General features: G+C 34.7%; 1 pseudogene; it reads right to left on the reverse strand.

The window, feature by feature from the left end:
- Nucleotides 1-1,751: 1,751 nt before the first annotated feature.
- Nucleotides 1,752-1,881, reverse strand: LOC124899962 (annotated as a pseudogene).
- Between the last annotated feature and the right edge of the window lie 23,341 nt (nt 1,882-25,222).

The raw sequence follows: 25,222 nt of genomic DNA on the forward strand, positions 1-25,222 counted from the left end.
ATATCCCCAAATCTTTAAATTGAGATCATGAAGGATCCGACCTATAGATCTGTACCTGTATTGGATACCCGCACCTAATTCCGAGCAACTTAGCAACCAACAGTTAAAAATACAAAACATATTAAGATTTATCTTTGTTCTGCCAAACTTTAACATGAGCATTGGAGCAAAGATAAAGTTGTCATTGTGTGACATAAGTGATGGGTTCAAATCATGAAATCAACCAAATGTTACTTGAGTCATGGTAGTCCTACTTCACACCCCTTTGGGGTACATCCCTTCCCAAACCCCGTGTGAACAATGCTTTATGCACTAGGCTACCCCTTTTATATTGCTAGACTTTACGAAGAAAAAGAGAATATAATCTTATAAGGATGTTCTAAGAATTTTATTTGTATATTGGTGGTGTCAGGGCCAACATGCACACACCATCAAGTACCTGCTACCTCGCACTAGCATAGATACCTAGTAACATTGCTAAATAAATTTTTTGTCTCAATTGAGATTTGAACCCTGATCTCCTATGATTTTCACCCACTTTGAACGCTGGACCACACCCTCTAGAGCTATGACTATGATTGTATGAGAACTTTAAACAGTGGTAATAACTGTACTTCACATTAACATACCATAGATGATGTTATTGACCTAAAAGATACTCAATTTTGAAAAAGTTTTGTAATCCATTAACAGATAGGAAATTTTATTAGTTAAGTAATAAATAAGTTAAAATCTTGGCCAACCTCTTCATAGCTAGCAAGTAAAAACTGAAGAAGGTTTGGATTTCTGTCATTCACGTACTCATTCTCATTAATTCTCTCACCCTCGGATTCTACAAACTCTTTAAACTTTGCAATGAGTTCTTCAATTGTTTGTCTGATTTTAGAAACTATATTTTCAGCCTTTATTTGTCGTGGGGTGATCTTACATACAGATTTGATCTACAAAAATATCGACGATGTTAGTTAAAGTTGTTAGACATATTAAACTTGGCAAAAACCATTCAAGTATAGGAAGAACCTGCCTGCTAATATGGCAATAGATCAGTTGAACGGAGTTCTGTTTCATTTAGGGCAGTGTAAACTGCATCAATAACTGGACTTTCAGTAATAAGGGAATCAAAATTGTAATTGAAGAGTGCAATTCCAATAACATAAGTGTTAATTGAGAAAACTTTGCCTCCATATTCACCACAGAACCAGATATTGCATCAGGTAAAAGTTTCCCTACCATTCTCTCAGCATATTTGCAAAAGACCAGATCAATTATTATTGACAAGTACTTCTTGCGAAGAGATAGAACCACAACCCTTCGCCTTTCCTATATCAAATTAGGTTTTTAAGCTCAAAACAACAAATTGATGATTATAATAATTTACACTAGGGTACTGTACTTTCCATCCATTACAAATACCAACAAATAAATCATTAGTTACATTATTCAATAAGAAACCATAGTCATGGGAACTTCATAATTCATTAGTTAATTACAAAACAAGAGGCCATCTTGAACATTAGTTGTCACTAGGTTAGACTCAAGAGTTTGCTTCCCTTTTATGAGCTATATACCCCCACACACTAAACTAACAAATTATGACAATTCAAAGTAGCCAGAAAAGATGAATCGTGGGGACATCTAGATTTCATATTAAGATCCACCAGAGAAAATTCCACATAAATAGAAGATAAAAAGTATTTGCCCTAATTACCAAACAAAAGCTTCATAAAACTTACTCTCCTTTTTTTAAAACTAAAAATTTAGACCATTCCTTGATTTGTACGTGTCATCCTTTCATAGAGGCGTGCTAATCTTCTCTATATCGTTAGGCCATTCTAATCTTTTTTATATTATTCCAATTTTATCAGATGTTCCCGAAGGGACAAAAGTTACCCTTTTATTTCAATAACCTACTAAAGGACTCTCATTTGCTTGACATAAACTAAAATGGAACTGTCAAACTCTCTTTTAAAGTTTAAACCACAAGGTATCATGCTGCATAATTCATAGATATCAACAGCTATTCACTGATTTTGTTTCTAGCAGGTTTTTCTGTAATAATGTGTTGCCAGAGCCTTTTATTTGAAATGGATTAAGTAAGAAAAAAGATTTTTTAGGTCCTTAGGGTTATTATTATCATAAGGAATGACAATTACATTCAACCTCAAGCCATCACCAACTGTATTGGGTCCACGACCTCCTTTGTACAAAGAAGTTCCAATGCTAATAGCGAAGTCCTATTAACCTGATTAAAAGATAGTCTTTTAGTGATTCCTAAAGAACCAATAATGGAAGCTAACAAAAAAACAAAAAATCCAATAATGAAAATGCAGTTTTTTAAGATCACCTACACAAACAAAAAAACTCAAGAATAACTAGGCTTCAAAAAGTCCCCAATAATATTAGATTCCAAGAAATTTGCATCTAACTTACCCAACAAAATAATTATAATTGAGTCAAATCCAAGATCAATTTGACATCAAGAACAAAGTAGGATGACTAAGAACAAAGGAACCTGAAATCAAGTGCAAGCAACCACAGAACATATTAATTTGATATTTGAGTAGATCTCAGCAGTTACAGCACCACCAAACAGAAAATCATATCTGAATTAGAGAAAATCGTATTTGAATAACATAAGCTGCATATACATACCTTGGTTTATTCATACTGTCTGAATTAGAATGACTTAAAAACTTTGCATTAAATTACATACCCAGAGGCCGGTTTACTTAATGTCCCTCAAGTTCACAAGAAATCTTAGCAATAAGTGAGGTATGTTACCTAAACTTAGCTTTGTTTTATCTTTACGGACATTAATATTATATGCATTCAATGTGGTCGGGCCTTTCTCCTGATCCTACATATAGTGCAAGCATAGTGCACTGGGCTACTCTTTTTTAATCAAATAGAAATTACATACACCGAACTATTCTATGTCCTTTCATCTATCATGAAGTAAGAAGCAACATTGCTGACAGTCATTCAGATAAAGCAACATAGTTGCACTAGTACTTATTAACATGGTAATGAGTACAAAAGCCTTTAATAGTTATTTCAAAATAGTTTCTGAAAAATTACCCCTCTTTCACAACCTAACCCAGATTGGGTTGTTGTATTATATATGATTAACTATTTCCAAATCTGTTAACTTCTCAACTTTGACATCATACAGGTGAATGCCCGCTGGTCTCCACCTGAGTTTTCAAACATATTTTGGACTCTTTTATCCTAAAAAATTGTCCATACAACATGTAAAGAGATATAATATACAGTCACCAACAAACACCGCATTGTAATTTCGAAATAGAGAAATACTACTTTACTTTTTTATTCCAGTGAATGTCAAAGTATATGAAATCTTGTACAAGAATTGATATTCTAATGAAATTTTGTCATTTTTATGAATCTTGTCAGTGAACCTATGGAAAGAGCCGCTGACCAGACATACTTTTAGTTTGTACAGAACATTAATTGCTCCTTACAATTAACATGGCAAAACTAAACCAAGGGCAGTTGTGGCAACAATGTACAATTCAGTAATAGGAATTGCTTTCTGTTACTTGACTACAGATGCTAAATCAAAGTATATCCTCCCCATCAGTGATAGCTCAGATACGAACATGACCACCCTCTCACTTTGAATATGTATATTAAATTAAGCGAATCCTTACATCTCTAGATATTCCTTTATAGATAACAACCTCAATTTTCATACTTATTAGTCGTATTTAAAACTAGCAACCAATAATTTCTTCACAGTGCCATACAAATACAAAGGTTATGAAAAATCCAAAATCATAACAAACGACTATGCCCATACTCTCACTTCTAAGGCCAAGTCTTTGAGGAGAAGGAGAAACTATCTCTTAGAGAAGCCATCACCAAAGGGTTTGAATAATATGTCAACAAAATGTGAAGCAACATGAAAAAGAAACAGACAACATGGCACATTGGTAAGATCCTTCTTTTGATTTTTCTCTCAGATCGACATTACAGGACAATCTAAAAATCGGTGGTTGTATTTATATGTTTTATTTTTCTGTAACTAGGACTACTAAGAATCTTCTTGTGCAAATAAAATAATGATGAAAATTTCCATATATATCTCTATATAGATACACTCCATGTGTGGGACTAAGACAATGGTTCATCATTCATTCAATTCATTGCATCCATCATTTGTACACACAAATAAACATAAATCCCACCAACTAAATAGTGCTTAGATAAACACTAGTAAATCCCTTAACTCTATTCTAAAGAAATGAGCAACTATATCTAAGAAACTATGGAAACTGATGTCTAAAATCTATAGAACAATCATTAAGCCCAATATATGTGCTATATTTAGGGATGTCCTATTTTCTCCCATCTAATGCTTTAATATTCTCTTTTACTACTAAATAACATAACTAAGAGGGGAACATTAAGATAAAATTCTCAATTTTTTGGTCCCAATAAACAATACGTAAACAAAATAAAAAGGGGATAGAGGGTTTGAATAACGAAACTTGAGGTAAACTTACAACTTGATTGGCTTTCATCCAAACAAAATCAATTGAAATTCGCCTAGGGTTTTATCGAATTGCAGGTGTTTAGATTTACAAACCTGTCTATTTCAAATGATAAGCACCGACCCTTCTATTTTTTGTCCGTCGCCAGTGATAGGGATGCAACAATTGAAATTTTTCTCAACCCTAGATATTTTTGCCCAAATTTTTCTCCATAACAAATGATAAGCACCACCGATCCTTTTGTTTATTGAATTTTTTACCTAAATTTTGCTCCACAACAAATAATAAGCACCGACGACCCTGCTATTTATTGAATTGCAGGGGTTTAGGTTGAATTGCCCAAATTTTGCTCGATGATAATATTTTATTTAGCTGATAAAGAAAACTTTTTTGATGACTAATGTTAATAAAAGATTTTTAAAGTTTTTATTCAAAAACTTATTTTACTCAAAAAAATATTTTATTAATTTTTGACTAATGTTTTATGATTTTTTGGTAATTAGAAATTGGAGGGAAAACATATATTGGAGGAAATATAATATTTTAGTGTTAAAAATATTGAAGGGAATATCAAATTTTGGTGAAATTTTTTGAAAGGTTATAAGGCAACACTTGTAAATTGTTGCTTTAAAATAATAAAAATAGCCACATTCTAAAAGTGTAACCATATTTATAAAAGGTGTTGCCAATTATATAATAATACAGAAACACTCATAAAGTGTAGCCTATTGTATTAAAGAGCACACTTAACAAGAGTTGTCAAAATTATTGTGGCTTAAAGCTAAAACTTAAGGCTACATTTTAAAAGCGTGCCCAAATATATTTTAGGCAACACTTTACAAGTGTTGTCCCAATTTAGTGTGGCCTTAGTCCACAAATGTTGTAGTATTACATTCTATTTCTATGGTAAATGAGTTCCCTGAAGTCTTCTCTGAAAACCTTCCTGGTATCCTTCCAAATAGAGAGATTAATTCTGGTACTGACCTTGTTCCAAACACCATCCTATTTCTATTCCCCCATATAGAATTACTCCAGCCGAGTTGAAGAAACTCAAGAAGCAACTAAAGGAACTCTTATACAAGGGTTTCATCTATCCTAGTGTATTCCCATAGGGTACACCAGTATTATATGTGCGTAAGAAAGATGGGGTCCCTTTGGATGTGTACTAATTACCAACAATTGAATACGGTAATGGTAAAGAATAAGTACCCTCTTTTGAGAATTGATGATTTCTTTGATCAGCTTTAGGGTGCTAAATTCTTCTCTAAGATTGATCTTCGATCCGGGTATCATCAGTTAAAGATTGGGGAAGTGGATATACCTAAGACAAATTTTTGTACCTGGTATGGTTATTTTGAGTTTTTTGTGATATTTTTTTGCTTGACTGATGCCCCCACGATATTCATAAATTTGATGAATAGGGTCTTCCATCAGTTTCTAGATCTATTCATGATTGTCTTCATCAATGATATTTTAGTGTACTCTAAGAGTAAGGAGGATCATGACAATTACCTCTGCCTCGTGTTGCAGACCTTAAAAGATCAGTAGTTGTATTCTAAATTCTCTAAGTATGAATTCTCATTGAGTGTCATAACTTATCTAGTACATGTTGTGTTGTAGATTATGATGGATCGTTAGAAAGTTATTATGATTAAGAAGTGGCCTAGACCCACGACTTCAACCAATATTCAGAGATTTTTGGGATTAGCTAGTTATTATAGGAGGTTCGTAGAAAATTTTTCTTTTATTGCTACTCCATTGACCAAGTTGACTCATAATAAGGTAAAGTTCTTGTGGTATAATGCTTGTAAGGGTAGCTTTGAGAAGCTAAAAGATAAGTTTACTTTAACTTCGATTTTGACTCTACCCGAGGATACCAAAGGTTTTGTCGTCTATTGTGATACATCCCGAGTTGGTTTGGGTTATGTGTTGATGCATCATAGTAAGGTGGTTTTTTATGCCTCTAGACAATTAAAGGTTCATGATAAGAGCTATCCGACTCATGACTTGGAACTATTAGTCATGGTGTTCGTATTGAAAATTTGGCATTACTATCTTTATAGGGTCCATGTTGATATCTTTTTTAATCATAAGAGCCTAGGGTATGTGTTCACTCAGAAAGAGATTTATCTGAGGCAAAGGAGGTAGCTTAAGTTGCTGAAGGACTACGATATCAGTCTTTACTACTACCCACTTAAAGCTAATGTAGTTGTTGATACTTTTAGTAGGTTGTCTATAGGAAGCTTATCGCATGTCGATAGGGATAAGTAGGATTTGGTAAAGGACATTCACCATTTGTCTAACCTTGGAGTTCATCTCTTGGACTCTGAGGATGGTGGTGTTTTTGTTCAATATATGATGCAATCATCTCTTAGTTCAAAAATAAAGGAGAAAAGGATGTTAGATCCTCTATTAATAAAAATCAAGGATGATGTGGGTAAGTAAAAGGTAATGGCCTTTGAGATCAATGAAGATGGTATCTTGAGGTACCAAGTGAGGTTGTGTGTTCCTGGCATAGATGGATTGCGAGGAAGGATTTTGGACGAGGCTCATGAATCCCGGTATATGATTTATCCCAGTTCAAAAAAGATGTATCATCACCTTAAGGAGATATATTGGTAGAATAACATTAATCAGGATATAGCGAACTATGTGGCTAAGTGTATGGTGTGTCAGCAAGTGAAGGTGGAGCACATGAGGCCCGATGGGATACCTCAAGAGATTAAATTATCGGTGTGGAAATAAGAGATAATTAATATGGATTTCATTATCAGCATTTTATGGTTACAAAATTATTGTCTCTATTTGGGACATCGTGGATTAGATGACTAAGTTCACTCACTTCTTACTAATGAGGACTAATTATTCTGCCGAGGATTATACAAAGTTGTTCTTTCAGGAAGTGGTAAAGTTGCATGATGTGCCTGTCTTGATTATTTCAGATCATTGTACTCAGTTCTCGTTGTATTTCTAGTGCTCTTTTTAGTGTGGTTTAAGGACTAAAGTGAGTCTTAGTATGACTTTTCACGCTTAGTTGGATGGGTAAGCCAAAAGGATTATTCAGACTTTGGAAAATATGCTGCGAGCCTGTGAGATTGACTATAGTGGTAGTTGGTTTGACCATTTGCCTTTTATTGAGTTTGATTATAATAATTCTTACCATTCTAGCACTTGTATGGCCCCATTTAAGGCATTGTATGGTAGGATATGTAGATCTCCTATTGGGTGGTTCGAGGTTGGTGAAGCAGAGATGTTTGGTTCGAATTTGGTTTACCAAGCTATGGAAAAGGTGAAGGTAATTCGAGATAGGATTAAGACCACCTAAAGTTTCCAAAAGTCCTATGCGGACGTAAGGCAAAGGGATTTGGAGTTTGAGGTTAGAGATTAGGTGTTCTTAAAGGTGTCTCCTATGAAAGAAGTAAGGTGGTTTAGTAAAAAGGGGAATCTTAGTACTCGGTATGTTAGCCTGTACTTAGTTTTGAGAAAGGTTGGTAGTGTTGCGTATGAGTTGGAATTGCCATCTAGCTGAGTTCCATCCATCCGGTATTCCGTGTGTCCATGTTACAGAAATGCATATGATCCTTCCTTGGTTATTCCCTAGGAAGACATTGGCATTGCAGATTCTTTGTCCTATGAGGAGGTCCCGGTGAGGATCTTGGATCGAAAAGTTCGCCAGTTGCAAACAAAAGATGTGGCTTCTATAAAGGTTCTATGGAGAAACCAAAAGTCTGAGAAAGCTACTAAAGAAGACGAAGAGGACATGAATTCCAAGTATCTGTTCCTATTTCTAATCCAGAAATTAATGCTTGAGGTATGTGTAGAACCTAACATCTTTATTTTCTATCTTTGTTAAAGGTAGATTATGAATTCCTTAGTGTTTTGTTTTTTGTCTTAAAGGTAAGAGTAGAGACGTTTGGGGTTCAATCGTGCTTGTATTGCCTTGTCCCATCATTCAAGGATGAATGATCTAAACAGGGGGAGACTGAAACACATAAACTTCATCTCATGCAAAATTTCATGAGTCTTAAACCTTCTGATCATCATACTACTCACACCATAAGTCGTATAGTGTGGTTTCGGGTCTAGGGACCTTAGTCATATGTTGGTCAGTATGATATTGTCCAAGTTCTATTCTAGGCATGAGAGGCTCCATACGAGTTGTATGGTCAAGTGACGAGAAGTATAGGGTCCAAATCATATGTTGTCCAATGTCTAGCCCTTGATGTTCTTCTGCATTGGATACAACTTAACGGTAATAGTCATATGGTGATGTGAAAAGTTGAAAAAGGGAGTCGTCTATCGGATAAAATATGGTTTCCAAACTTCTATTTTGGTGACAGTTTAAGGGTACCACTCGTATGATGTGGTGGTGAGTGAGAGGGTCCACTCATACCCACCTTTGATTTTTCCACAGCTTTTAAGCTGAGGTTAGTTTGGATATTTCCTATCCCAAACCCTTGATAACCCATATCTTATAACACTTATTGGGTATTCATTCTACACTTTAGAAGATCAAAATACTCTCTAGAAATTTCTCAAGGAAATTGGGCTAGGGTTTATTCAAGGTGATCATCCAGAGGCTTAAAGATCAAAATCTCTCCGTGAATCTTCATAACACAGGTATGTGACTCTTCCTTCATTGTTAGTTAACAAAAATCATGTGGTTTGAACATTGTTCATTATTCATTATGGTGGGTTTGAAAACCATGGCTGGGGGTTTGAATACATAATGTTGAGTATAATTTTCTCATGTTTTAAATTATGATTATACATGTTTTGATAATAGTTTTGCTCCCCTGGGTACATGGAAATTGTGGTTTAATGAATGGGTTATGTTTAATGCTAGTCTTGATGGATTTTAGCTTTGAATAGTGGTTTGCTAATGGTATGCCCTCAACTTGTTTGTGAAAATGTCAATGAGAAAAATCTTGTCACATATGAATTATGTTTTGAACTAAGGCATTGGTCTATGAATGTTAATATTGGTAAATGGTTTTATGAAGGCCTTGTTGGTCATAAATTAATTTGAATTGTAACCTTGGTGGTTTGATTGGCTAAATGGGTTCGAGTCCCTAAATATTGAATTGAATTGATATCTTGGTTTAGACAATGGGTTCGAATCTCAAAGGTTATTAATAATGGTTATGGCATGTTGTATGCTTGCAAGTGGGGTTGGTATGACGATACCAACGGGATGCCTTTGGTAATTAATTAGATTAATGGTTGTGAATATGTATAATGAATGTTTTAAATTGGGCTTTAAAGTAGGATGGGTAGTCGGGTCGTGAAAGTGGAGTCCAAAGGACAAACATTAGAAACCACGCTAGCCGATGCAGGTGTCTATATGATCGGGAGGTTTGATTCCCCCAAATGAATATATGAATATAAGGTTAGAGTCCCCCATATTTTATACATTAGTGCTTAAGTCGCCTTAATTTTGTTGGGAGGTATTAGTCCCCCATAAATGCATATACGGGTATGGATATTCTCTGGTTTATGTGCTACACGCACTTAGGCCCTTCCATCTAAAGGAGTGCTAGGCCCGTATAGCCTATGGGTGCTTTCTTTTATGACAGTTATGCTATACAACCTAGGCTAAGGTTTTTAAAGTTCATCCTAAGCCTTGTTCCCTATCCCGGTACTATATATGTAAATACGTACATTATGTATGTATGTATACATGTGATCGAATATGATGATTTAACTTGGTTTTGAATAATGGAATTATTTTATTCCTCTATCCCCGAGTTTCATGCTAGCGCTCCAACCGCTAACGTACTCCGAATGTTGTAACCCCACGCGATGCACAGGCTTAAACTTCTTCTACTTTTTTTGTGCAATGATTAGGTGTTTGAGTGGTTCATTAGTTGTCATTAAAGTGGTGAGCTTCCATAATTCGGAAGGCTTCATTTCATAGTTTTTATATCATATGTCTTAGACTTTGTTTACACTTTGTTTTTGGCTACTGTCGGGGGCATGTCCTGATATTTTACTGACTTTGGATTTGAAGAGGCTTTGATGGATTACTATGGACTTGGGTGTGTTATTTTGGTGGATTAGCTTAGACATTTCATGAGTTACCATTAGTCTTATTTTGCACTATCTTGTTATATGTTTGGAATTCATCCTACACTTAATGTTGTTGAGCTGACTATGTTAGGTGAAGGGGATGATCTCTGGTCTATGTGGCACTTGTGGTACCTATCATGACCAGTCCTTAGTTTGGGTCGTGATAATGTTTGCCGACGTGGGGGTCTTTATGACCGTATCCATAGTTTACACTTTATACACACTTTGGATTGCCTTGGGTCAAGGCATTCCTTGGCCCTTACTTGTATTTCTCTGGTTCGGATGCCTAACATGCACTGGAGCACTTTCAACATGGGGAGCTGAACCCATATTGCCCGTGGGTGCCCTTAGAACAGTTAGATCTACACAATCCAGGTTTATCGTTTAAACCCTGTTCCCTAACCCAACATTTTATATATGTGTATATATTCATGTATATGAACATGTACATTTAGTTTCAACTTGATTTTGAAATGGCATTATTTTATCCCTATCCTGAGTTACATGTTAGCACAACCATACTAACCATCCTAGGAAGCTACATAATTTCATAATGTAGGGTTCAAGGGAACCTCTTTTACCCCTATGCAACGTTAGGTGGATTCTGGTTTATTAATTGGTCTACGTTGAAGTGGTGATCCTCCATCTCCAGAAGGCCAGATATTTCATTACTTTCCTTATGAGTATCAAGATCCTATTCATTTTTTTTTTATTTTTGGATTCTTTTTTGGCCATGGTCGGGGGCATTTCTCAACATAGTTTTCTATTCAGATAGGTTTAGAGGCTTTTGTGGACAATATGTATGGTTTGGATGGTGTTGTTGACACTTAGAGCTTATTGTTGAGTTACATTAACTATTTTATCTTTATCCTCTCGTTGCCTTCCGCTTGATAATATTTGTATTTTGCTCGATTGAACAGGCTATGAAGGTGGTCTCAGGTCCTCGGTGGACTTAAGATACCTTTTATGACTAGGCCTAGGGTCGGGTCATTACAAGATCCTAATGTAAAATGTAATGTATTAAACCACTCAGGGAAGATAGTTACTATTACTGGCTAGAATAGTCCTACTCGCCCCTTAGCCTAAGTTACAACCCTTACAGTCCTATTTGATCTTAATCCTTGACATTATGATATTAGTAAAGTACTACACTAAGGCCAATCCTATCGCTCATCTTATGTTACATGTTAATTCTTTGTGAGATCAAGCATAATTTGATTATTATACCAATTTTTGTATCCTTGTGGTAAATTGCATCTCTATGAATGAATATGGGTAAATCTCTCTTATGGTGAGGGCACAAGTTTGATGATAGTTAGGTGATTCATAGGATCTCTTTGATTGGGTAATATCCATGAGTTTTCCAACTTATTGGAGTCGATTCTTTAGGGTAAAGTGTTTTGAAGTAATGTTCATGAGCCTTCAATTATTTATGACATGCTTAGTGTGGAACTTGCTATTCGTATAGTCATTGTAGTTTTAGCTTAAGTGTATTGCTTTTAGTATTACTTTTGGAGTATTACTTATATGGTGCTTATTAGGAGAGTTGTTCGAGGACGAACAAGGCTTTAAGTGTGGGGTGATGATCTTAGGTAGATTTATGCACCTAAGTGTCATAATCTACGCTTGTTTAGCCTTCTTTTAAAGTCTTCTTGTCTGATTAATGAGGTAATATTAATATAATTGAGCATATATCTATTAAAATACTGTATTTTAATGTTTAAGGTGTTTTTTAAATAAGGTTAGAACCAATTTGGTCACTTAGAGTTTAGACGAGAAAACTAGTGCTACTAGCTTGAGCTATGTGTTGTTCTAGTTTATCTCAATAGATTCTAGCGTATATAATGAGTTATTAAAGCTATAATTGTGTAATTATGTGTGTAATAACATTTTTATAGTGTTTAAGGTTCAATTTAAACAATTTAAGATTCAAAAAGATCAAATAGTTTTTAGATGAAGAAATTAGTTGTGCTAGCTTGAGCTATGCTTAGTTCTAGTCTACTTGTCTGAATTCTATGGTGTTGTATTAACTAATTCTTGTTGTTTATGTTACAGAATACTATTTATGATGATACTATCAAATTTTGTAAAGCTAAACAATCTAAAAGTGTTGCGGAAAGTCACCCAATAAGTAAGGAATGCAAAGGCAAATGGAAGGAGCAATCGATGACAAAATTAAACGTTTTTGAGCACATGGGTGTGTCACGCCCTTGGAACTCTAATATAAAGGTTTTCCATGACCTTATACACAAAACAAATGTTTCCAAAAATGTGTTCATCTGTATTAAGGGCGTGCCACACCCTAAATGTGGAGCAATACCAGCGTGGCATGTCCAAGGCACCAAAATGGACAACTTTTGTCATATTATAAATAGGACACTTGGGACTTGTTATAAACACCTTGGATGACTTTTGGGACTTGAACTACACTTGAGTTGGATTCAAATAGGGTTTTTAATCTTTTCTTAAGTTTTATTTTTGTTTTTATACATGAATTTCTTAATTGTGATTCGTTGTAAGATCATGAGCGGCTAAGCGCCCTCACCAAGGGTTGAGACCAAGAACATGATTACTTGTTCTTATATTTGAGTTTTTTTATGTTATTTATCATCATTTTTTGTTCATATATCCTTGTATTTACTATTCTATAGATTCTCGACCCTTCAAATAAATATATATTTCCATTGTGAGCCCAAAAAGAGGAACAATAGATTAGAACGTGGGATGTATGGAGTAGGATCTTAATCATTCAAGGGATTGAAGTTAAGATTTGCATTTAAGATAGGAATATGCCTAATTCTCCCTATTTGCTTCATATAGTGGATGAAATATAAATGTGTTTAACTTAGTACTCACATCCTCTTTTAATGATGTGGTTATGGGGCTAAGTTAGATAGATGATTAGAGTATTAGAAGACCATAGTCGTGTTATCAACCTCGTGAACCAACAACCAAGATAATTAAATAAACAAATGAGATTATACAACAAAGTAGAATTGTTTGTAGTGACTTAACCCTGGGTTTCTCCCTATTATTGTCAAACACCTTATATTATCGAATCATTTACGCTTACTTTTAGTTTTTAATTCTCAAACATTTTTGGTTACTTATGTACTTGTTTAATCTTCATTGTAAGACTAGAATTAGATCTTTGTTGATCATAAGTACCTTTGGGATAGATGTTTGGCTTTCATAATCCACTTTACTGTTAGTTGACCAGGTACACTTGGATGTTCACTTGGGCGTAACATTTATTGGCATTGTTGCCGGGGACATGAAAATTGGCAACTGTCTTACTTTTCGTTTTGCTAAACTTGATTTGTAACGTAAGTTAGTCGGTAAGGGAAGGGATTTAGTTGACCCATATCCTAAACTTGAGCGACACTTGCCTAAGCTGAGGAGAGAAGCAATACTTCTCTATTGGATACAACAAACTCAACAAGAGGATGTTATTCCTACACTAATGGATGAAGATCCACCAGCCTGCAGGATAGTTTGCAAAGTGGAAAACCCACTCATAACTAATATTACCTCTGGCATCTGCCGATTGAAACCTGGAGGTAGATTCAAGCTTAAAAAAATGGTACAACTATTGTATAGTAGTGGGAAATTCACAAGCTTGTCACATCAAGATCCACATGTCCATTTGTAGAATTTCTTGGATATTAGTGACACCTTCATCCCCACTGGAGTCTCCACAGACTATGTGAGGATCATGCTATTTTCCATCTCAATTTTAGGTGAAGCAAAGAAATGGTTGAAGGTAGAACCTTCAAACTCCATCACTACATCGGACTATCTTGAAAAAAAATTCCTAATTTGATTCTTGTCATTCGACAAGACTGTGAGGGTATGCAGTTAGATTTTAAGCTTTACGCAAAAGCCAGTTGAGAATTTGTATCATACATGCGAGAGGTTCAAATCTCTTCGCATGGATTTCTCCACAATAAACAAATGAATGAGGTATTGGCTTATACTTTTGTTAAAGCTATTGACCACAACATAAAAATTTTGCTAGATTCAACTGCAGGTAGTCAAGCTTTAGAGAAAACTTATGATGAGTTGTACACTTATCTGAATAGAATTGCACAAGGTAATCCTGAATAGAATGGCGATACTTTTAGAAGTGCAATGAAGAAGCCTGTAGGTATGATTGAGGTAGATAGCTCCACAGCTCTGGCTGCCTAGTTGTCAGCCTTGCTAAATCAAATAATGACACAATTCAATATATTGGGTGTGAACCAACCTCAGGAACAAGTAAATTTAGTCCAATAGGCCCCATCTTGATGTGAAATTTATGGTATTAGTGGTCACTCTATAGACTTATGTGGAGAAAATCTGGAGTCGGTAAATCTTGTGGGCAATGCATAGAAAGAAAATTATGGTAAAGCCTATAATCACAAGTGGCAGAGTCAACCTAGATATTCATGGGGAAATGATTAGGTTCAAACTCAGTAGTTTAAATGGTAGAAAAACATTCAAGCCAGTAATATTGAATAAACTTCAAAAAAAATCCTAGCCAATCATGAACAGGTGGCTGCAGAAATAAAAGATCAGCAATTTGTCCAGAAAAATTTAGAGATACAGTTGGGGAAGATAGCTCAGGTACAAAGTTCTAGGCCCTAAGGTGGAGTTCCAAGTCACACAGAGAATCTAAAGCAACTTATGGAAATCACCTTGAGGAGTAATAGAGATCTCATTGACAGGCCTCCCAAGAAAAATAAAGAGGTTTAGGTAGATTTGGTCCCATAGTGGGTTGAGGAGAATCAAGTTGCAAGTAAAGAGTTTGAAAATTTGAAAAAGTTTGGGTACCTAAAAGCAAGGTTATTGAGCATGTTCAATAAAGGCCACTACCACCATTCTATCAAAAACTCAAAAAGGTTAAGAGGGATGCATATTTTAAGAAGTTCTTTGACATGAACAGAGAAATTCACATTAATCTATTATTATTAGATGTTTTATAGTGCGTGCTTAAGTACGCTAAGTACTTGAAGGATGTGGTGACCAAAAAGATGAAGTTGAATGACAGTGAGACTATGGCATTTACTGAGGGAGTACAGTTTGGTGGTGATGAGAAAGATGTTGAAAAAGCTAAAGGACCCATGGAGTTTCACCCTCCATATACAAACTGGTGATAATGATGTGGTCCATGCCTTGAGTGACTTGGAGGCAAGCATAAACTTACTGCCCCTGTCTGTGTCAATATTCTTGGTTTTAGAAAGCAGATAGAGCCAAAGTACATCCTGAAGGAATCATTGAGAATGTATTAGTTAAGGTTGGTAAGTTTATTATTCGTGATGAATTTATTGTGCTTTATTATGATGTAGAAGATAGGGTACCAATTATATTAGGACATCCACTCTTGGCGACACGAGGAACACTTATTGATGTGAGAGGGGGCACTCGTAAAATGAGACTAATGAAGAAGAGGTGGTCTTCAAATATACAGACCACTCAATCCATTTTCACACTATAAGGATTAATACAAAATTATAGATATGGAAGTGGATGAGTGTAGGGTGGTGGATTCCAAACCACTAATGACCTATTTGAACTCTTTCATATAGTTTCTCGAGCCACCTCTTAAGCCTATAATTAACAAACTTGAGAAGGATATTAAAAATATTTTTACTAAAAAAGAAGTAGAACTTGAGAGTACACACTTAGAAGGTCAGAAAAGAGTGATAATATGACCTTCAAGTAGGAGGAAGAGGATAAAGGAATATGGTTGACATAGTGATGTAGGTCGTGCCACGGAACTAAATCAGGCATTGATTGGGAGGCAACCCAAGTTAAGGTAGGTATTATTTTTCGTATATTAGTTTTTATTTCACAAAGTTTTGGTTTTCGTTGAGTCACAAGTTTAGGGGAAGTCTAAGTACAAAAAATCTGAGCTAAAGAGCAAGGCAAAGATTGGGTATAGGGTCCATCCAAGCTCATTAATGATTAAGATGCTGCTAGCAAGGCCTAGAGGCCTCAGGGAGTATTTCTATCCTTTCTCTTGAATTATACATTGGGTACAAGTGTGTTTTTAAATGTGGGTAGGGAATCTTCCCATGATTTAGGGTAAAGTGCAGTTATAGGGTTTGTTTGTTTTTTTTGTTAGTTTTTTGACTCAATTTGAAAAAAAAAATTACAAAAAGATTTTCTCTTTGTTTGTTTTTAGTTTTAATGGTTGGTGTTAGTCTAGTAGGTGTACACTTTACCCATCTCTTGGTTTTTTTTCAGTTCTTTTTTAAGGGGAAACTTTTTGAACCCAGAATCTCTTTTTTTATTTTTGGAGTAAATTTTAAAATTTTTGTATTAGAAATAAGTGAGATGTTTTTACTAGATTGCTATGGGTGATTACATGATGCAAGTGGTTTTGAATGTGAAATCATATTGATTATGTTGAATGACTATTTTTGAGACTCCTAGGCTCATTTATATGACTCCTATGTGATTTTGGCTTAATTCTAAATTCGTGCTATTACTTGATTCAGAGTCGATAATGATACTACTTGATTTGAGCATGTGTCATGTGTGATATGAGCCTTCTTGTATATTCCTTATTGCATATTGGTGTCTAGAACTTGTGCAGTCTGTGTGCAAAGAGAAATAAAAAGTGTTGTGTTTAGGAGATGATATAGATATTTCTTTGATAGCCATGTTTTATACCCTTTTTACCTACCCCTATTGCACAATCTTAGTTAGCCCCATTGGGCCTTTAGTCTAGTCGTTGGTAGCCTCATTTGTAGCCCATTCTCTTTCTTTGATTAACCATAATTTGATCCAAAGATCCTAAGCGCTTTAGTTAAAAAAAATAGTACGGTTAAGGAGTGTAAAATTTAAGGAGGAAAGAGGTAAAAGTGAATCCCTGAAAGAGTACCTAGTGGTGTGAAAAAATTTATGTATTGTGGTTGAGATTGATGTAATGAAATAGAGAAAAATTGATCAAAATTGAATCATGTGTTGATAGAAAATACTCCCTCCTTACTATATATGAACTATCTTAAAGAGATGGGAAAAAACAAAAGAAATTATGAAGATAGATGTGGTGAAAGTTTGGTTGTTTAGAAAGGATCCTAATGTAAAATGTGATGTATTAAAGCTCTTAGGGAAGATACTTACTATTACTAGCCAGAATAGTCCTACCCATCTCTTAGCCTACATTACAACCCTTAAAGTCCTACTTGATCTTAAGCCTTGACATTTTGATGGTAGTAGTGTACTACACTAAGGGAAAGACTATGGCTCATCTTATGTGACATGTGAATTCTTTGTGCGAGATTACGTAACTTGATTCTTATACCCATTCTTGTATTTAAGTAGTAAATTGTATCTCTATGAGTGAATATGGGTAAATCTCTTTTGTGGTAAGGGAACATGTTTGATGATAGTTGGGTGATTTATACGATTTGTTTATTGGGTAATATGCACAAGTTTTCCAACTTGGTGGAGTCAATTCTTGACGCTAAAGTGGTTTGACGTAATGTTCATGAACTTTCAATTGTTTATCACATGTTTAATATGGAACTTGTTATCCGTATAGTCATTGTAGTACTATCTTGAGTGTATTGCTTATAGTAGTAATGTTGGATTCTTCCTTATATGGTGATTAATGTGAAAATTTGTTCGAGGATGAACAAGTCTTTAAGTGAGGGGTGATGATCTTAGGTGGATTTAAGCACCTAGGTGTCATAATCTATATTTGTTTAGCCTTGTTTTAAGGACTTCTCGTCTAATTAATGGGGTGATATTCATATAATTGAGAATCTGTGTTAAACTAATTGATTATAATATTTAAGGTGTATTTCAAATAACCTTAGAATCAATTTGGTCACTTAGAGTTTAGACGAGAAAACTAGTATTACTAGCTTGAGCTATGTGTTGTTCTAGTTTATCTCGATAGATTCTTGTGTGCATAATGAAATATAAAGGGTATAATTATGTAAATATGAATGTAATAACATGTTTATAGTATCTAAGGTTCAATTTAAACAAGGTAAGAGTAAAAAATATCAAATAGAGTTTAGATGATGAAACTAGTTGTGCTAGCTTGAGCTAAGCTTGGTTCTAGTCTACTTGTTTGAACTCAATGGTGTTGTATGAACTAATGCTTGTGGTTTTATGTAATATAAGTCCATGGATGATATTAAGTTCATTTTTGGAAGATAAAAAGTATTAAATTAAAGTGGGAAGACACCCAATAAGTGAGGAATGCAAAGGCAAAAAGAAGGAGCAATCGATGACGAAATCGAACATTTCTGAGCACATGGGTGCGTCCCACCCTTGGACCTCTGATACAAGGGAGTAAAATGACCTTAGACATAAAATAAATATTTCAAAAATAGTGTGCATACGCATTAAGGGTGTTACACTCCCTAAATACAAAGCAACACCAGTGTGGCACGCTTAAGGCACCAAAACGGACAACTTTTGTCATATTATGAATAGGACACTTGGGATTTGTTGTAAACACCTTGGACAAATTTTTTGAAGTACACTTGATGAGGCTTAAATTAGGGTTATTAATATTTTTTTTAGTTTACTTTTTGGTTTTTATACATGAATTTCTTAACTGTGATTTGATGTAAGACCATGAGCGGCTAAACACCCTCATCTAGGGTTGAGGCCAAGAATATGATTACTTGTGCTTATAGAAGTGTTTTTATGTTATTTATCACTATTGATCATTCATATATCCTTGTATTTACTGTTCTACAAATTTGTAACCCTTCGAATAAACATGTATTTCTATTGTGTGCCTAGAAGGAGGAACGATAGGTTAGAATGTGGGGTGTATGGCGTAAGATATTAATCATTCAAGGGATTGAAGTTAAGATTTGTGTTTAGGATAGGAATATACCTAATTATCCCTATTTTTTCATATACGGGATCAAATATAAATGTGTTCAACTTAGTATTCACTTCCCTGCTCAATGATGTAGTTGTGATTCTAAGTTACATAGACGATTAGAGGATCGAAAGATCATAGTCATGTTATCAACCTCGTGAACCAACAACCAAGATAATTAAATAAACCAATGAGATTATATAGATAAGTAGTATTACTTTTAGTGACTTAACCTTGGGATTCTCCCTATTATTTTCCAACACTTTTATCGAATTGTTTATGGTTACTTTTAGTTTTCAATTCTCAAACATTTTTGGTTACTTTTGTACTTTTTAATCTTCATAGTAAGACTAGAATTAGATCATTGTTGAGCACAAGTCCCTTTGGGATCGACACTTAGCTTTCATAGGCCACTTTACTATTTAGGAAACCACGTGCTCTTGCCTGTACTCTTGGGTGCAACATGCGTCCACGAAACTTACCCTAACGATGCACCTTCTTGGTGCATTCGTGAGTAGCCTAGATAATAGACTCAATCGTCTTAGCATGCTCAATAATGCTCTAGATGAAGCTCTTGAAACTACCATATGGGTTGTAGCCAACTGATTTTTGCCATATAACCCATTCACAAACATTTTAATCCTCTCAAACTCGGTGGAGATGCTAACATATCTGCATAAGGTGTTAAAATGTTCCTCAAACTTAGAAATAGATATAGAGCCCTACTCCGAATGATCAAAATCATCCTTCATCTAATCTCTCAAGCTATACATAACAAACGTCTCCAAAAAGGCTTTGAAAAACTGAGTCCAAGTTATAACAGGTGAACCCAAAAGCCTACAACTAGCAAACGACCTCCATTAATTCCTATCCACATCCATCAACTGATATGTAGTATAAGCAACTCCATGAGACTAAAGGGATCGAAGATTATGTAACTTATCCTATCAATAAATAAGAAACTCATAGTCATCATTACCAATAGCCCCACTAAACTTGGGCAGACCCAAGTTTATATACTTCTCAAATCTTTTCTGATCATCAGAAGACATAGTTGTACCCGAAGCAACAAAAAAGATAGCAAGTCTAGTAGGCAAGGAGTTCACACGTGGGTTACCATAGATGATGGTTGTACCTCAGAAGTAGGAATACAATAAGTAAATATCGGCATTGACGATGGAATGTCACTCAAGGGTTGAGTAATACTAGGTACACTCAATGGAACAACCTCCAAACGACTCAAAAAGACAAACTAAATGTCCCTAAATCACCGGTTTATCAACTGAACTGAACCTAAGATGGCCCTACACCCCTGTCTTATAATTATATTTGGAATACACAACCTCAGAATCAGGAAAGGCCTTTCTAGTATGCCTTCTAGCTAGGTCAGCTCATCGAGCCTATATTCTATCTGTGGGTCAACCACGACCCCTGCCTCATCCTTAAACTGGTGTTCCAATTTTAGGTACCAACTCAACATCTCTAGTCTCTCTGGACCTAGTCCTCACTATCTACGTAGAAATGAATGGAATACAAGTGTACAACGTGGGATGTGAACAACCTTTACGACAAGGAATCAAATTAGAGAAGTTTTTCCTAAAGATATCTTATAGCCTCCCAAAGATAAAGACGAATGTCTATATACCGATCCATGAGACTCTACTTGACATTCTGCTCTTACACTTATGAGAGAACCTAGCACTTGGATACCAATTTGTCACAATCCAAAAATGGTATCATATGACACTTAATGTGGCCCAGTCCTAACAAGTAAGACAATCACTCAAAAGGAAAGAAAATCAAATATTATCCAAAAAAAAATACAAAGATAAAACAGGATGTCTAGAATAAAGTTAGATCAACACATACATAAAACATAACAGAAGTCTAAAATAAATACCATAAAACCTAACATCTGGTATCATAAGTCTGGAGTATCTAAATACAACTCAGAAATATTAAAATATGAATATTTGTCTCTGAAAATAAGTAAAGACATCTAAAATAGGTAAGAGGGGGTCTTGAGTCAGCTCTAAAGTCCTAGAGCATGACAGTACCTCAATCACCACCCACATAAACACAAAATCAGTTGTCGTATCCTATACTCGTACTAGAATCCGCCTTGAAAAGGCATTGTACAGATGAGTACGGTTGCCTTTTACTCAGTAGGCATCATAGGTCGACTGAGCAAAGCAGAAAATTATATAAATGAAATAACACTATAAGCACATCACCTACAAGCAGAAAAATTCACAAATTGTAGCTCACACTGTCTCCACTATTAGTTCTAATAAAAATACTAAAACAAAGCAACATAGATATACACAAAGAGTATAGGAACACTAAATACACATCAAGACAAGCAAAACAACTATGAAAGATGCATATGTATTGCAATGCATAATGATGGGATGAATAGTGAAAGTCATCGCATGACTTTCTATATATACCTACCAAACTTGCATCCCCGTGATAGGATCCATGGGGGTTCCCAATCCATATACTATACCTCATATGTCAAATCTCAACTTACCTCTTTGGCTCGTGTTCATGGAGTGAGTTTTTTTATAAAAATGCTTTATTTTCTTTCGATAACAGTGTTCCCAAATGGTATCAATATATCATGAATGTATATGTTTATAATGAAGATGTAATGCCCATAATAAAATCAATATGAAGATATCCAACACATTCAACACGTTTATATAAGTGAACCCAGAAATAAACTCAATATGCCCATAATTCATTATAATCAACTCTAATTGGGCACCATTTGAATAAATATGTATATAAGATATCATTATTATCATATCAATCCCTAACTAGGACATTTCTGTCATGATAAAGACAACTAATGCTTAATAAGGCCTATAATAATAGCTCATGCCCCTACACATGTATTATATATCTAGAGTAAAGGCATTTAAATGCACATATAAGTCCAATGATGTCAAATAAACCACCCACATTGGCAACACATAATATCGGCTATCATAAGTCAACAACAATAGAATCTAAACCACCACCCGTACATACAATAGTACTAATAATCTCAAAATATATTCCCCAATCCATAGCAAAATTTACCTATTTAATAACTACCTAGCTCAATTTGAAAGAAATTAAGCCATAATCTATCTCAAACTGATAAAATGCAAGCCTAAAGTGCTTCAATATGGATCTTTCCCTTTATGAACAACCTCAAATTCAACTACAACATTTAAAAATAGCATTTACATGTTAAACAAAAGCTAATGATACTCACATTTGGGTTAGATCCAACACGAGTTTGAAAAACAAGGTAAAAAACAAAAAGGGTAAAATCAAAATTTTATTTTTGAAATACATTTCCAAGGTTATAGGAGTCTACAATTGAAAACCTATCAGAAAGGGGATTGAAAATGACATCCAAAGCAAAGAAAATTATTTTTAATCTTTATCGGTAGAAATATCAAAATTTTAGCTTAAAATCATGATTAAAATGTGTTTTAGTAGATATAATCAATGGAAAATAATGAAATTAGGGTTTTGGAACTTAACCAAGCTCAAATGATGTAGCAAACATAAAAAATCACCCCAATCCGAAGATCAAAGTTCCAAAAATGGAGGAAAATTCCAAAATAAGCTATATATACAAACCTAGTGTTGGACGCTAAAGCGACCATCGCTTAAGTAACATGTGACTACTAAAGTGGTCTAACCTACTTTCTAAGCTCCTCTAAAGCAGTCCTTTTTCGTTAAAGTTTCACCCACTAAAGCGATAGAGTGCCTGTTTTAGCGGTAGGCAATCGGTCGATTGACCGCTAAAGCGGTGCATTGCTCCTGAAGTAATATTTTACCCGCTAAAGCGACTGCACCAGCTTCATCTACATCAACAAACTTTCTAAGTTGTAAAGTTGTCGATCATCCCTCGAGATTTTTTTGAAATTCGGTGATCGTAAATGAACTATGGTTCTAGGCTACGTTCGATGTTTTAAACTCAATAGCAACGTTGAATTTTTGAAAAAAAAAAAAAGATAATTTTCAATAAATTAAGGATATGTTCATGTTTTAGACTCAATAGCAACGTTGAATTTTCGATGAAAAGGTAATTTTTAATAAATTAACCCCTGAGACCCCTTTTTTTGTTATTTTCTAAATGAAGGATCGAAATACAAAATAAAAGTTTTGAACCCGAACCAACTACATTACTAATTGAATTCGGTATTTCAGATCTAACAGAACTATCCAAATCATCATTTGACACTCAAAATATCAAATGTTGACCAAAGTCAAATATATAATTTTTGAAGCCTCTAGAAAAGTTAAATTTACCCAAATCATTTATGATTGCATCGAGAATTATTCCAATAATACCACACCCCAAATTCAATACGTAACAACAATGAAGAAAAAATGATCAAAACACATTGAAAGTAAAATTTTACAAATTTGATCATTACACTTTTATTCTATTTTCTTCAATCTTGTTTGATTCAAACATCTCTCTTAATTCGGTTTGAAGTACGCGAAAGTCCTTTTTTGATGCCCTTGGAGTTTGTATGTTTTGCAGTATTTTGGCAAAAGATCATACTGGACGCTAATATAGACTAATGTAGTCAAATTATTCTTATTGTTCACCATTTCAATCTCCACATGACTAGGTAAATATGCTTCTAGGTCAACTTGTACCTTTACTCCCGCGCAACTAGGTCGAGTCTTATTGATTGTGGCATTATTCAGATGAATTGGCTTTTCCACAGCAGCTGCAACTGCAAAGTGTCTCCTTACCAAAAAACGTAGGCAACAAATCCTAAAATAATTCCAGTCCATTGCATGTGTCGTCTTTTTTTTAGGATTAAATTTGGTGTCATAGATTATAGGTCACATTTGATAAGAAAATATGTAATAACCATTTTTTTACTATGCTCACAAAATTCTCCATTCGACTAAATATAACGATGATGTGTCTATTCCACAATAGTCCAATCTTACATTGCCTCTTTATATTATATTATTTTGGAATTTGACTTCTCAGTTCATTTAAATCAAGCCAATCATAAGAAAAAATTTCCATGACTGTAATAAAACACCCGAGTCTGTACCCCACACGCTACACAGTGCTAGTGATCCTAAAGGATCACCAGCTAACTCATGACTAATATCTGTTATGGGCACCAAATAGTAATACTAAAATAAATATAGAATTAGGCTAAATTGCCATAAGGTTCAAAAATCTAAAATACTAATGAGTAACAATAACAATATTTGATAAATATCTGAATCTGAAATATTACCTGAAAGTCTAGTCTGAAAAGACTCTAATCTGAACTGACTGAAAGTGGAGATAATGGGATAATCCCCAAACTAACTCCAACTAATTAAATACTGAATCTACTGAAAAACTAAAATGATAGCATATCCTCGAATGATGAGGACTCACTGCAAAATCTACTACTATTGTCTAAATCTAAATCTGTCTATACGTGGTTAAGAACTTCAAACCTATAATATGAAACATCATCGCACAAGAAAGTATGTGTCAGTATGTAAGAATATACTGGTATGCTAGATGAGGTATGGAATTAGCCGTAGTTTACCGTCGATTACCTTCAAAAATTTCCTACCCCTAAAATTTCAATCTATTCCTAAGGAAGGTGAGGATACATTAATAATTTTTTTTTCACCTAAGTTTTGCACCAACAAAACTATGGAGACTCGATTGGTCCACCGACAAACCGACACCTTCAGTTTTCAGCGGTGACAACTTCAACCACAATACCCCGATCATGAAATCGGAGTATGGTGAGAATAGAGTAGGCCA

Source organism: Capsicum annuum, chromosome 6 (genome assembly GCF_002878395.1).
Source record: "Capsicum annuum cultivar UCD-10X-F1 chromosome 6, UCD10Xv1.1, whole genome shotgun sequence".
NCBI classification, from domain to species: domain Eukaryota; kingdom Viridiplantae; phylum Streptophyta; class Magnoliopsida; order Solanales; family Solanaceae; genus Capsicum; species Capsicum annuum.